Consider the following 14,648-nt stretch of genomic DNA (forward strand, 5'->3'; position numbering starts at 1 on the left):
AAACTAAGCCTAGTACTTGCAACAAACACATGGTTGAGCAACAAGTGAAAGAGGCAACTTAAGAATAGGCTCAACCAAAATAATGTGTGTGAGTCATGGCGAAGAACTTGAGAAGACTAAAATTAGGATGAGCATTAAGCATCAACATAGTCTTGAAAGAATGAGGCACACAGTGCAAGGCCTATCATTCCCACACACAACTGGCAAATGGGTTCACAAGCTTACTAATAAGCAAAAGAGAACCTATGCTTGTGACAACCCGTGGTGAAGATAGACGAGGGATACCAATTAAGATGGCAAAAACCTCGTAAAGATAAGCAAGAGGAAAAATAATCTTCACCACACAAGAGTGCAACAAGATGCAACGATAGAGGACACGCACTCAAGGCAAAAGCTTTCACGGAGCCACCAAAGAAATAACAAAGAGAGACAAGGTGGACGTGAAAGAAAGGATATCATCTAGAGATGTAATTTCTCTCAAGTGTATAATGTTCTAGGTAGACGAAATCATGATGATATATATCTACAAAGAAGGATGTACACCCGAAATAGTTACAACATGAAGGAACGAGATATCCAAAAGGAAGTCATACATATACCAATAAGATATTTGCTTGAAAGCATAGCACTTGGCTAGATATGGTCTTATTGTATATAAATGAAGTCCAAACACACATCCATCAAAGGCATCACAACTAGCAACAAGAGATCATCGTTGGGATGCTTTGAGAAAGGAAACAAGTATCACAAGATATGAAATGAATATCATGCCAAGATGCAACCTACACAAGGTTGAATGCAAGAGGAGAAAGCATGAATAGATACTTGTTACCGAGATATCATTGGAAGGATGTAGTAGATACCAATTGAAGGTAGATAGTAGTTCATTGATCATCCTTGCTTGACTCCAATATGCACATGGTGACAACACCTTCCTTGTGAGTGAGCCGAGCATCCAATGCATCTCCAAATGTTCCTAGAAGAACAACACAAACTAAACGGTACCCAAACTCATCGGGACCAAATAGTTAGAAACACCAATACATAGGACAAACTCCACATAAATATGTGCATATAGATATGAAAATGAATTTCATGCACATCTCATCCAAATTGAGACTAGGTGGAGTTTCCCCTATATATTGAGTCAACGAAAGAAAGCATGCCAAATAGAATACATGAAGTAAACATGCATGCTCAAGACTTTCAAAACCCGAAACCAAAAGACAAAGAAATGCCAAGTGAAAAGGATACCAAATGGAGAAATCATCACTTGGAAGATATCATTAAAGATACATCAAGGAATGAGATGTCCATTGATACACACTAAACTAAAGATGTCAAACTCCCAAAGAGAGGATGGTTCCAAACAAACCAAGCTCTCAACAAAGTTTCATGATGGCACAAAGTACCAAAAAGAAATGGCTTGCCTTCCACCAAAACACACTTGATAAGGATCACAAGAAGAGTGTTCTAAAGAAAATAGGATAGCTCCCCCACGAGTTGTGCATTATATAGGATTTGCATTTGAATACAAAATGCACAAGGTGGGATCACCGCTTTCACTATATCTAGAAAACACTAGACAAGAACAAGAAATAAACAAGATCCACAAGTGGTATGGAAGACAACGGGAGTTGACACAAACCTTGGCAAGAGAAAAGGCAAGTAAAACAAAAGCCAATGTAAAGATGATCAATAAATTCTACCACACATAAGTGACTACCAATTGTCAAAAGACAAGAAGTAGATGGAAAGAATTCCCGGTGGTAGATAGCAAGGATATCCAACATCATCTTCACAACAAACACAAGCAAATTGCAACTTGTAGAGCTAACATGCCACCTAGGAACAAGATAATCTACAATATCAATTCTAGGTGACAATATCTCAAATGTACACATTTTCTAGGCTTGTAATATGCACTTAGCATATTACTCCCCCATAATGTGATACCAATAAGAACTTAACAAGAGGCAATAAGAGGAACAAACAAGAGATAATTAATGGACTATTTAGAATTTGAATTTCTCATGAGAGATATACCACCTAGCGACTAGATAATCTTGTAATATCAATACTAGATGGTATTCCTCATGTACACACATTTATAGGATTGTGAGGTGCACAAAGCACATCACTCCCCCAAAATGGGATGTTCCATTGATCTCTCACACGAGCCAACTAGGATACAAACAGGAAGCAAAAAGGCTCAACGCACGACACACACGTACATGATGTGCAAACCAACACACACATACTTGATTGCTCAAGATAAGCAAGTTGGAAGTGCAACATATACAAACACATGCAAGGAACAAAACCAAAACATGCAAGGGGGCAAGTAACTTTCAAGGTAAACAATTTAAGTACAAGTTACCGCAAGGAGGCACATTGGATATAAGATATAAACTTGATGATTCAATTGACTTGGCTTGAGACAATAAGAGTGATGAAGTCCCCTTAATTCTTCATAATGTAGCCAAGTCTCCAATGCCCTCCAACAACACCTATTGATCAAGTTTGAGCTAGTTGGTCCCCAACCAAGTTGGGTCCTAAGAGGTTAGTCACAATAGGCTTGGCTACCCAAATGGTTCTTTGCTTCAAACCACTTTGAGTACCAACAAACTTGGCAACCACATTGCCAACCTTATCCTTCCCAAGAGAATAGACATCATCAATAATAATTGGGTTGGATAAGTTACCACTAGTGCATGAAGAAGCGAGGTGACCTTTCTCACGGCATAGGTAGCAACGTCTACTCTTCACTTTCTTCTCACTTGATTTCTCAACTTGAGAAGCATTAACTTGAGTCTTCTTGGGAAGAGGCCTTTCTTCAACTTGAGGTTGAGCATGTGATTGAACTTGTGCCCTCTTCCCTTGTTGCTTGACACTAATGGCCTTCTTCTTCAATGGGCAAGATCTAACATGATGCCCTTCTATTTTGCACTTGAAGCAAACAATCTTGGCCGAATTCTTGACTTGTTCTTGGCCCTTCTTTTTGTTCATCTTGGACTTCTTATTCTTATTGGAGTTGAATCCAAGTCCACCTTTGTCATTGGGGGATTTTTGCACACTCAAGATATTGTTGAGTGTGGATTTCCCTTCATGACACTTTTCCAAGTCTTTCTTTAAAGAAGTGACTTGGGCCTTGAGCTCTTTGATTTCCTCTACACGGTTAGTCTCAACACAAGTACTAGAGGAAGTATAAGCTTTATCGTTAGAGCAACAAGGCAAGGAGAGCAATTCATCACAAGTGTACCAACATTGTGAGTAGATGAATTACAAGGACTAGCACATGGCAATATACTATTTTGACTAGAAGTAGTGCTAGTACCCACATGAGGCTCACTAGATGTTACCTTAGCAATCATGGCCTCATGAGCTATCTTTAGCACACTATGGGATACTAGAAGATCATCATGAGAGCTTGAGAGCTTTTCATGACTTTCTTCCAATTTCCCATAATTGCTAGATAGCACCTCAAGTTGAGCCCGTAGCTCAACAGTCTCCTTCAAAATGGATGCTTCACAAGTAATAGAATTAGTAGCACAAGCATCATCATTAACAACAAGAGGAGAAGGCAACTTGGCAAGCTCTTTTAAATAAGAAGCTTCAAGTTGAGCATGAGACTCGGTGAGTTTGATGAGCTCACCCTTGATGACCCTTGAGCCATTTTCGAGGTGCTCAAAATCCTCAAGGAGTCTAGCATGAGAAACTTCAAGCTTAGCATTTTTAGTTTTCAAAACGTTGGCCACCTCAAGAGCTCTATCATGAGATTCCTCACTCTAGATAATTCTAGAGCAAAAGTCTCCTCAAGAGATTCGGAGGTGGTTTGTTCATGTTCAAGAGCTTGAGATAGCTCCGCGATCTCATTTGCGTAATCACGCCCATGAGCTTCCATTTTCTCAATGGTGGCCTCATGCTCCTCTAGATGAGATTCCAACTCCTCAATGTATTTCTTGCCATCAATGGCAATGGACATTATTTCCATGAAGTTGGAACGAGCAATTTTATTTTTATGAAGAGCTTTAAAAATCATTTCCCCCTTAGTTTTTAAGGAGGCAACATTATCATTCTCTTCATCATTATCCTCATCATCATTAGTATCAACATCATCATCAAGAGACATATTGGGGTACAAAGTAGGAGATACCTTTGACGCCTTAGCCATAAGGCAAAAAGCAATAGATGATGGTGTAGGATCCCTTGAGGCACCATTAAACACCACATCTTGTTCCATGGAGTGTTGGGTTTCCTCTACATTGTTAGCACAACAATTCGAGGAAATAGATGCATTTTTATCATGGCAACAAGACATAGCAAGCATATCATCATGAGATTTAGTCAAGCAATTTCTACATGATATGCAAGGACTATCAACACAAGCATGTGAAACATTTGGAGTGCTCGAAGTGTTAAAGCCCAAAGAAGGAGCATTGCAATAATATAGTGATGAAGGATCATCCACAATAAGCATACTATCATCATTGCAATGACCAACACTACTCACCATATCATTACCTTGTGGCAAACCACATGTAGGTGAAGTAGAAGAAGTTGAGAAGACTATACGACCGGAGGTGGAGGGAGAACAATCATCCCCACAAATCTTGGACACACCATATTTATCTTTAAGCTTCGTCCACAACTCATGAGCATCTCGGAACGGCATGAGTTGAAATATAACTAGATTGCTCAAAGCATCAAAAAGCACATTAGAAGCTTGAGCATTGAGATAAGAGTTTTTCTCATCCTCTAAAGATAATCTTTGGGGATCCTTTGGAGGAGAAAAACCCATATCTACAATTCGCTCTAAATTTGGGTCCATGACCCTAAAGAGATTAAGCATGCGAATTACCCAAACATCAAAATTTGTGCCATCGAAACTAAGAGTGTCAGAGAATCCTAATCCTCTAGTCGACATCTTTACTCTCTAGGCGGTAAAGACTAATAAAGAGAGACGAGGCTCTGATACCAATTGAAAGATCGAGGATGTCGCCTAGAGGGGGGGTGAATAGGCGTTTTAAAATAATTACGGTTTAGGCTTGAACAAATGCGGAATAAACCTAGCGGTTAATTTGTCAAGCACAAAACCTAAAACAACTAGGCTCACCTATGTGCACCAACAACTTATGCTAAGCAATATAAGCAACTATGTGATAGCAAGATATATGACAAAGAACAATATGGCTATCACAAAGTAAAGTGCATAAGTAAAGGGCTCGGGTAAGAGATAACCGAGACACGCGGAGACGACGATGTATCCCGAAGTTCACACCCTTGCGGATGCTAATCTCCGTTTGGAGCGGTGTGGAGGCACAATGCTCCCCAAGAAGCCACTAGGGCCACCGTAATCTCCTCACGCCCTCGCACAATGCAAGATGCCGTGATTCCACTAAGGGACCCTTGAGGGCGGTCACCGAACCCGTACAAATGGCAACCCTTGGGGGCGGTCACCGAACCCGTACACTTTGGCAACCCTTGGGGGCGGTCACCGGTACCCGTCAAATTGCTCGGGGCGATCTCCACAACCTAATTGGAGACCCCGACGCTTGCCCGGAGCTTTACACCACAATGATTGAGCTCCGAACACCACCAACCGTCTAGGGCGCCCAAGCACCCAAGAGGAACAAGCTCAAGGGCACCAAGCACCCAAGAGTAATAAGCTTCTCAACTTGTAACTTCCACGTATCACCGTGGAGAACTCAAACCGATGCACAAATGCAATGGCAAGGGCACACGGAGTGCCCAAGTCCTTCTCTCTCAAATCCCACCAAAGCAACTAATGCTAGGGAGGAAAATGAGAGGAAGAACAAGAAGGAGAACACCAAGAACTCCAAGAACTAGATCCAAGGGGTTCCCCTCACATAGAGGAGAAAGTGATTGGTGGAAATGTGGATCTAGATCTCCTCTCTCTTTTCCCTCAAAAACTAGCAAGAATCCATGGAGGGATTGAGAGTTAGCAAGCTCGAAGAAGGTCAACAATGGGGGCAAAACACGAGCTCAAGAGATGGGGAACCATTGGGGAAGAAGACCCCCTTAAATAGGTCCCCACGAATCTGCCCGTTATGTGCAGAAACCTGTAGGACCGGTACAACCGGTGCACGAACCGGTACAACCGGCCAAAGCAGAGGAAAAACCAACCTGGGAAAAGCTCTAAGCGGTACAACAGCCTGGGGAACCGGTAGTACCGGTTAAACCGGTTAAACGGTCAACAACCGCCCAAGAACCGCTCCAAAACAGAAACTAGTCCGGTGGTAGAGCGGTACATGGCCGGTACAACCTCCGGACCAATTCTGGAGCGGTACAACCGCTCCAAACACCGGTTGTACCGGTCAACCGGTACAACCTCTCTACGGGGCGGTACAACCTCTCTATGTAAAACAGGCAATATCAAAACAGCCACAACTTTCGCATACGAGCTCCGAATTCGATGAAACCAAGTTTGTTGGAAAGCTAGCAACAAGGGCTAACACAATCTTGATAGAAATATCAATAAGAAGCAAATGAGAAAAGGCCCATAAGAAAATGGTGAGAACCCTTCCTTGGATAAGACCGGTAAAACCTCCAACACCGAAAACATCATAGAAGACGCATGCGAACTCCGTTTTCGATGAACTCAAGCTTGTCATCAAGATGACCATAAGCTCTAAGACTCACAAAGAGAACCAAACAAGAACAAAGAAACATGATGCAAGGATGCAATGGTTTGAGCTCTCTACTAACGATACGATCAAGCTACCAACTTGAGAGCCCCCCTTGATAGTACGGCAAACGATCCTATAACCCGGTCTCCCAACTACCACCACGAGACCGGTAAAATAGAAAACCTATCAAGGGCAAACCTTTGCCTTGCACATGGTCCACTTGAGCTAGATGAAGACGATCTTGACTCCCTCAAGTTGGACCACCTTTCTTGATTGCGTTGGCTCGATGAAGACTAGATGATTGCTCCCCCATAGTCCACTATGGGTGAGCGACTCTTCGGCACATCTTCACAAGTCCATAGACACCACAATGGATGGCAAGATTCAAACTTGATTGCTCCCCCATACTCCATTATGGGTGAGCCACTCTTCGTGTTGCTCCACTTGAACTTGCACACAACAAACTTGATGACGATCACCACTTGATGTCATCCTCCATGGGTTGTATGGGATCTTCCTCTTGACGCAAGACCATGGAAACATACCTAACCCCACAAAGAACTCTCACGTAGACCATGGGTTAGTACACAAAGCGTAATGGACAATGCTTACCATACCATGGGAACACTTGGTCCCTCTCGGTACAACTTGTGCGCTTTGTGTGTTGATCAACTTGAATCACTCTCTGTACTTAGTCTAGATCAACCTTGAATCTTTCCAACTCTCTTCATTTGGATGATGTCTTGAAGGTAAACATGAATGATCACATAATCTTCTTCTTCAAGACATGCTTGCAATAAGCTCAACACTCACATGTCAAATCTTTGGATAATTCCTTAATAGCACCTTGGTCAACTCATAAACTCCTTGAAACCAACACATGGACTTCAAGAAAAGCCTATGGACAAAACCTTCAAATATAACTCAAGGCAACCATTAGTCCATAGAGATTGTCATCAATTACCAAAACCAAACATGGGGGCATCGCATGTTCTTTCACCTGCCAAGGCTCGCATAGGTGGAGGTTGTCGTTTGGCGTCGTGGTGGCGTCAATGTCGGAGGACCTGCCAAGGTTGTCACCTCAATCTGCTCTGAAGATGGACCAGCGGAAGACGGTGGCGACGACACATGTGAGTGCGTTGGACCGGTTTGAGCCCCGGACCTGGCAGATGGCTCAGTCGGGGCCTCCGACTTTAGATGTTAGGCTTATGTGAGAGGTCTGGGTATGTGGCCCATCTTGCACCCCTTCATCATTTGGATAGGAGTAGCGGTAGATGTTGTCAAGATGACGGATTCAGACATATTGTTGTTCTACTTTGTAAGGTCCTCGAGAATAATTAATCAAATGGCTGCATGCATCTCCTAGATGTAGAGGCCGGGGGTCATCCTCCTTTTTCAAAAAAAATGTTACTACCCACTATGAAGATAGTAACATAGTTTAGGATAGCGTGTATGTTACTAGTGTAAGTTATTCTCCACTGTGATTAGTCTTGCGCGGATTGTGTGGACACGTCAACGATGACTAGGACACCAAAGTTCATGCATTGTTGATGGGAAACAAATGTGGTGGCTCATGAGGTAGCTAAGTTCGGTTATCATACTAAAACTTCTTGTATTTGGGGCGATGATCACCATAGTTTCCCGGTACGGAAACTTCGGTACATCCCCCCCCCCTAAACATCAACGGTAAATCTTTTCTTACTCTTTCATAATAAATGGTAGGGTGATCTTTTTTTAAAGTACGTCGTCCGCGAACGCGATATGCGGCCTGTATGTTGAATCAGTCCATTTTACTTTTTTTTCTAATTTTTTGTAAGAACCTTCAAAAAATATGTGCTCAACGAGATTCAAACTGAGCACATCTACGGATAGTGCTTCGTTTGGGCCGGACATTTGCAGCGTGAAAACCTTTAGAACTAACCGTATCGGCAGATCCAAATATTTTTCCTTTTTTTAGAACATTTAAAGAAAATTCTGAATACTTTTAAAAAACCAATTTTTTTTTTGAAAAATACGAACAAGTATTAAAAAATTGTTCAATTTTTGAAAAAGGGAAGAAACTATGAATTTGTGAATTAAATTTGGAAAACATGAACATTTTTTCAATTCCCATTTTTATTGACAAGGACGAACAAATTTAAAGCTAGGAACTGTTTTTAATTTATGAAAAAATGTTGAAAAAAAGGAACATTTTGGACAAAAGGGAACTTTTTTTTGCATCTGTGAACAAAATCTGATACTCTGATTTTTTTTTTAAATGAGGCCATTACGAACATTTATTGAATTTGTGAACTAAATTTGCAACTAGAAACATTTTTTGAACTTATGAACATATTTTGAAAGGCGAACATTTTTTTCATATATACAAACATTTTCTAAATATGAAGAACACGTTTTGAATTTATGAATTTTTTTTGAAACATGAACATATTTTGAAAGGTGAAGATGTTTTCAAATACGTGAATTTTTTTTCATATATGCAAAAAAATTTGAAATATGAAGAACACTTTTTGAATTTGTTTACAAAATTTGAAATACGACATTTTTTGAAAGGTGAAAATGTTTTCAAATACGCGAACATTTTTAGAAATCACGAATGTTTTTTGAACTTATGAACATAAATTAAAAACAGGAATATTTTTTGATCTTCCAAACATTTTTTGAAATTTTGAACAAATTTGAAATTCTGAAAGAGAAAAATAGTAACAAAAAAGAGTTGAAAAGGAATTACAAAATAAATATAAAAAAGAAGAAAGAAAGAAAAATACGAAAAAAGAAAAAATATGTAATAAAAAAGAAAAAGGGAAAACAGATTAAGAAAAGGGCGCTGCCTCTCGAGCTGTCGGATCCCATGTAATGAGCGACAGAGCGTCACATTTGATCATTGCAACACATGTCGTGTTGCGGGAAATTTCTGCAACATGTGTCATGTTCCAAAAAAATTACAAGATGTTTCTTTTTACAACAATGGTCTTGTTTTAGTTCTTTTTGCAAGAGAGGTCTTATTGCAATTTAGTTTTTTTTTTTTGCAACAGAGACAGTGAGCAGCGGCCACGTTGACCGAAAGAAAGAAAGAAAGAAAGAAAGAAAGAAAAAGGACCGCTCGGTCAGGACACGCATCGTACGGATGAGCCGGCGGATGCTCGCATGCGATCCGCCGGCAGAAGCGAAGCGTTTCCTGTGCGAGCTGTTAGACCGATGCAGCGGAACGTGCCTCCTCTACTGCAACATAGGTCTTGTTGCAGAATTTTTTTTTGCAACTGAGATTTTGTTGCATTTTTCTCGCAACTGAGGTCTTGTTGCAGAAAAGAAAAACACAAGAGAAGTTTTATTGCAAAATGTAGACCCGTTATAGAGTATTGCAACACCGCATATGTTTCAGAAGCATAGCTCATGTTGCATAAGTGAGTTCAACGAAGGATGGTATGCGGGACATCATTTGGACGCGTGTCACGCAGCGAAGCTGGCGGACACGGCCGTTGTCATCTGTCGGGTGATGCTAAGTGTTTCCCTTAAGAAAAAACTGCAAATAAAAAAGCGAAAACCAATAAAAAAACGGTTCAGGAACCTTCTAGAAGCTTTCCAAAACCGATCAGGAAACTTCTAGGAGGTTCCCAAAACCGGGAACTGTAGCGCGTTTTATCTCGTAACTGGGCCGGCACACCTTGTTCGCTCGTTGCTAGCTCTCTGTGCGAAGCCTCAGCAGTTTGATGCAATGCGCGTCGTATAGGGTTTTCCGGGGTTTAGGGGTGGTTTGGACACCCAGCGGCATCCGTATTATAAGGCCGAAGGAGTTAATCAAACCAACCTTGGCGAATGTTGCATGCACGGTAGGAAAGGAGAGAAAGAGCAGCGCGTGCAATAACTACCCTAGTTTTAAGGCTCTGCATGCGGTGATACTCCCTCCGTCTAGGTGCATTAGGCATCTTAGAAGGTGCGCCGCAACCTAGCTAGGCGGAAAAAGATTGGGCTAGGAGAAAAATTGAATCGCATAGAAAGTCAATCACATCAATCCTTTCTCAACTAAAAGTGTGCTAGTATTACTTAGGAGACATCTTCAAATCCTAAAAGCATGCCGCGGAAGTTACATGCATTGGTCCTCGAATTAAAAGATGGGTCTAATTAATAGGCATGCAAGTAGTATTACTGTTTCGCGCCTTAGCGTTTTGGGATTATTTGATTTTTGTTAGATGCCTAATGCACCGAGGGAGTACTATTTTTCACTGAAGAACTTTCTCATTGGTTATCCATGCGTGAGAAGTAAGAGAGAGCGTTGGTCCTAGAGAATTGGTCTTCGGGTCTTCTAATAACGGACGGAAGTAGTAACAATGACCAACGTGAGTTTGTTTGATTTTGTTCGGTTTCTGTATGTCCCCCTTTTCATCTTTTTTTTTTCTCTCTTTCTCTTTCTTTCTTCTTTTTTTCTAAAATCCGTGAACTATTTTGAAATCATGTTTTTTTTCATAATTTTGTGAACTTTTAAAATTCATGAATAATTTCTAAAATTCATGAACTCTGTTTTCAAATCCGTGAATTTATTTTCATATCCGCGAACTCTTTCTAATTTTTATGAACTAATTTTAAAACCCATGGTGTTTTTTCATATTTGCGAACAGTTGTTTTCAAAATTGATGAACTTTTTTCAAATCCGTGAATGCTGGGGCCGGCCCAACAGGCGCTTGATGGAGTGATGTGGTCGACTAGTTGGCCAAGGCAAAGACATTTATTATTATTATTTTCCTTTTCTTTCTTTTTTTTCTAATTCATTTTTCTCCTTTTTGAACATTATCATTCTTTTTTAAACCTCTACGAAATTTTGAATATACCAAAAATTGTTCTTGCTTTAAAATATTGTTTAGGAATTTCAAAAAATGTGCCTGTTTTTGGAAAAAAAAATTCACATATTTAAGAAATGTTCCGGAATTTTAAAGATGTTCACATATTAGGCATCCATGTAAGGTTCTAACGAATTCTGGCACCGTATGCAAGGTACGTCATGTCCGACCATTTATCGACCATTTTCAATGAGAAAACTCGAGAAAATGCAATCATTGTAAAAAAACTCGAACAACTTGGCATGGTACCTTGAATTGGTCATAGAAGATAGTGGAAAACATTGGGGGGTCATTTGATGGATGTTAACAACAACGTGCTTTCAAATGGACTCTTCTAGCTTACCTGAATACCCTTCGTTGAACAAGGTCTAGTTTTGTACAATTTTTAAATGATTCCAACTTTTCAAGGGGGTGGCCCGCACATGGTAAACATACATGATAAGTTTGAACGATTTTCGACACTGTATGCAAGTTGTGACACGTCCGTCCATTTATCGGCCTTTTTTGACCGAGAAAACTTCAGGCAATGCAAAAATTGTCGAAAACAAAACAACTTGGAATGGTGCCTTGAATTAGTCATACAAGACCATGCAAAAACATAAGGGCCATTTCAAGGATGTCTAGAAACAACATGCTCACAGACGGAGCCTCCTAACCTACCCAGACAGACTCCTTTGAACACGGCATATGTTTGGACATCCTTCAGATGACCCCAACTTTTGTGACTAGATGGGGATGCCCATGGTAGGCCTCCATGTCAGGTTTGAATGATTTCTGATACTGTATGCAACTTGCGACACATCCGACTATTTATCAATCTTTTTTCACTATGAAAACTCCAGAAAAGGAAAGAATTGTCGAAAACTCAGACAACTTGTCATGATGCCTTGAATTTTTCATATAAGTTGGTGGAAAAAATTGGGGCCATTTCAAGGATGTTGAAAACAGCGTGCTTTCACACAAAGTCTTCTCGCCTACTCGAACCCCTTCCGTTGAACATGGTCTAGTTTTGAACATCAATGAAATGAATCTAACTTTTGCAGAAAGTCGAGCACGCCCATGGTAGGCATACATGTCAGGTTTGAATGATTTTCGAACCGTGTGCAAGTTGCGACACACCCGACCATTTATCGGCCTTTGTTCACTGGAAAACTCCAGAAAATGTAAAACTTGTCAAAAATCCAGACAACTTGGCATCGTGACTTGAAATACAAGGCCATGGAAAAAATGAGCCATTTCAAGGATGTTGAGAAACAACGTGCTCTCAGACGCGAACACCCTCCGTTGAACATGATCTATGTCTGGACATCCTTCAAATGACCCCAACTTTTACAAGCAGGTGAACATGCCCATGGTAGGCATCCATGTCATGTTTGAACGATTTCCGACACAATATGCAAGTTGCGACACGTCCGGTTATTTATCGACTTTTTTGACCGAGAAAACTCCAGAAAATGTGAAATTTGTCGAACACAAAACAAATTGGCACCAGGCCTTTATTGGTCTATTAAGCTGATGGAAAAAATTGGGGTCATTTGATGGATGCCAAAAAAATGTGCTCTTAAATGGAGCCTCCTGTCTTCTACCCTCTACCCGACCACACTCCATTGAACATTGTGTTTTTTCGGCCATTCTTGAAATGACCTCAACTTTTGCCAGCAGGCGGGCATGCCCATGGTAGGCATTCATACCAGGTTTGAATGATTTCTGACACCATATGCAAGTTACGACACGTCCAACCATTTATCAGCCTTTTTTCACTAGAAAAACTTCGGAAAATGCAAAATTTGCCGAAAACAAAAAAACAACTTGGCGTGGTGCCTTGAATTGGTCATATAATGATATTGAAAAATTTGGAGACATTTGAAGGATGTCGATAAATAATGTGCTCTCAAATTTAAATAGTTCACAAATGTGTTTTTTTAACATGGTGTTTTTTTTAATTCCTGAAATGACACCAAACTTTTAAAAGCATTTAAAATCATAATTTAAATGGTAAAAGTTTGTAAAAACATTTAATAAATATTTGAAAAACAATTTAAAACATAAATAAAAGGACAAAAATAGAAAAAACCCATAGGCCTTGGCCCATCTAGGTGACAAACGTCGCTCCCGTCGGTCGCCTATTGGGCCGGCCTTGCACTCACAAATTTTGAAAAGGTTCAACAATTAAAAAACGCCTTTTCAATTAGTTCACAAATGCACAAAATGTTCCTTCTTCCAATACTTCTTCGAAGATTCAAAAAATGTTTGGGCAGCTTCAAATAATGTTCGGGCTATCAATATTTGTTTGGAAGTTAATTTTTTTTCCTATTTCAAAACTATTCTAAACAAATACTAAAAATGTTCAGGGAAATTCAAAGGAAAATGGTTTCAATTTTTTTTTCATATTTTCTGATTTGTTTTGAAATTCCAAATTCACTAGTGTTTTTCTGAAAATGTTCAGAAAAATTCAAACAATGTTCGTGATTAAAATTATGTCTGCTCTTTTTTTTAATGTTCACGTGTTGTAACTCTGAGCAATTTTTTAAGACACATTCGTTTTATTTGGAATTTATGCAAAATTTATTAAAATATGATTACTTTTTATTTTTGAACAAAATTTGAAAATATGAACATTATTGCAATTTTGAATAAATCTTTAAAAGCACGAGCATTTCTTGGAAAATAAAAAAGAAGCAAGTACGAAAAATGAAAAAGAAACAAAATGTGAGCAGAAAAAAGGGAAAGACGATGTTGTTCTGAAAAAAAGTCGATAATCTGAAAAATATTCATGAATTTAAAAAATATTTCCTGGATTTGAATAAATTCATGGGTTTTTGAAAAAGAGTAGCAAATAAAATGAAAAGGTTCATGGCTTTGAAAAATGTTCACCAAAGTTTTAGAAAAACACTGAAAAAATCATGAAATTTGGAAAAAAAATCAAAAAGTGGAAAAATATTCACGAATCTGAGAAAAGTTCATGAATTTTGGATAATTTCCAAATTGTCAAGAGAGTCACGCATTTGAAAAAATTCGAATAAAATATTAAATAATAAGAATACGAAAATCCGCGTAAGAAAACCCGGCCAAGACAGCCCGATAGAAAAGGAAAACCAGAGTCTTTCCATTTAGTATTATGTTTGACGCACTACAAAAAATGGAAATAAGAACTTAGACATAG

The sequence above is a fragment of the Triticum aestivum genome, chromosome 2B (genome assembly GCF_018294505.1).
Source record: "Triticum aestivum cultivar Chinese Spring chromosome 2B, IWGSC CS RefSeq v2.1, whole genome shotgun sequence".
NCBI lineage: Eukaryota > Viridiplantae > Streptophyta > Magnoliopsida > Poales > Poaceae > Triticum > Triticum aestivum.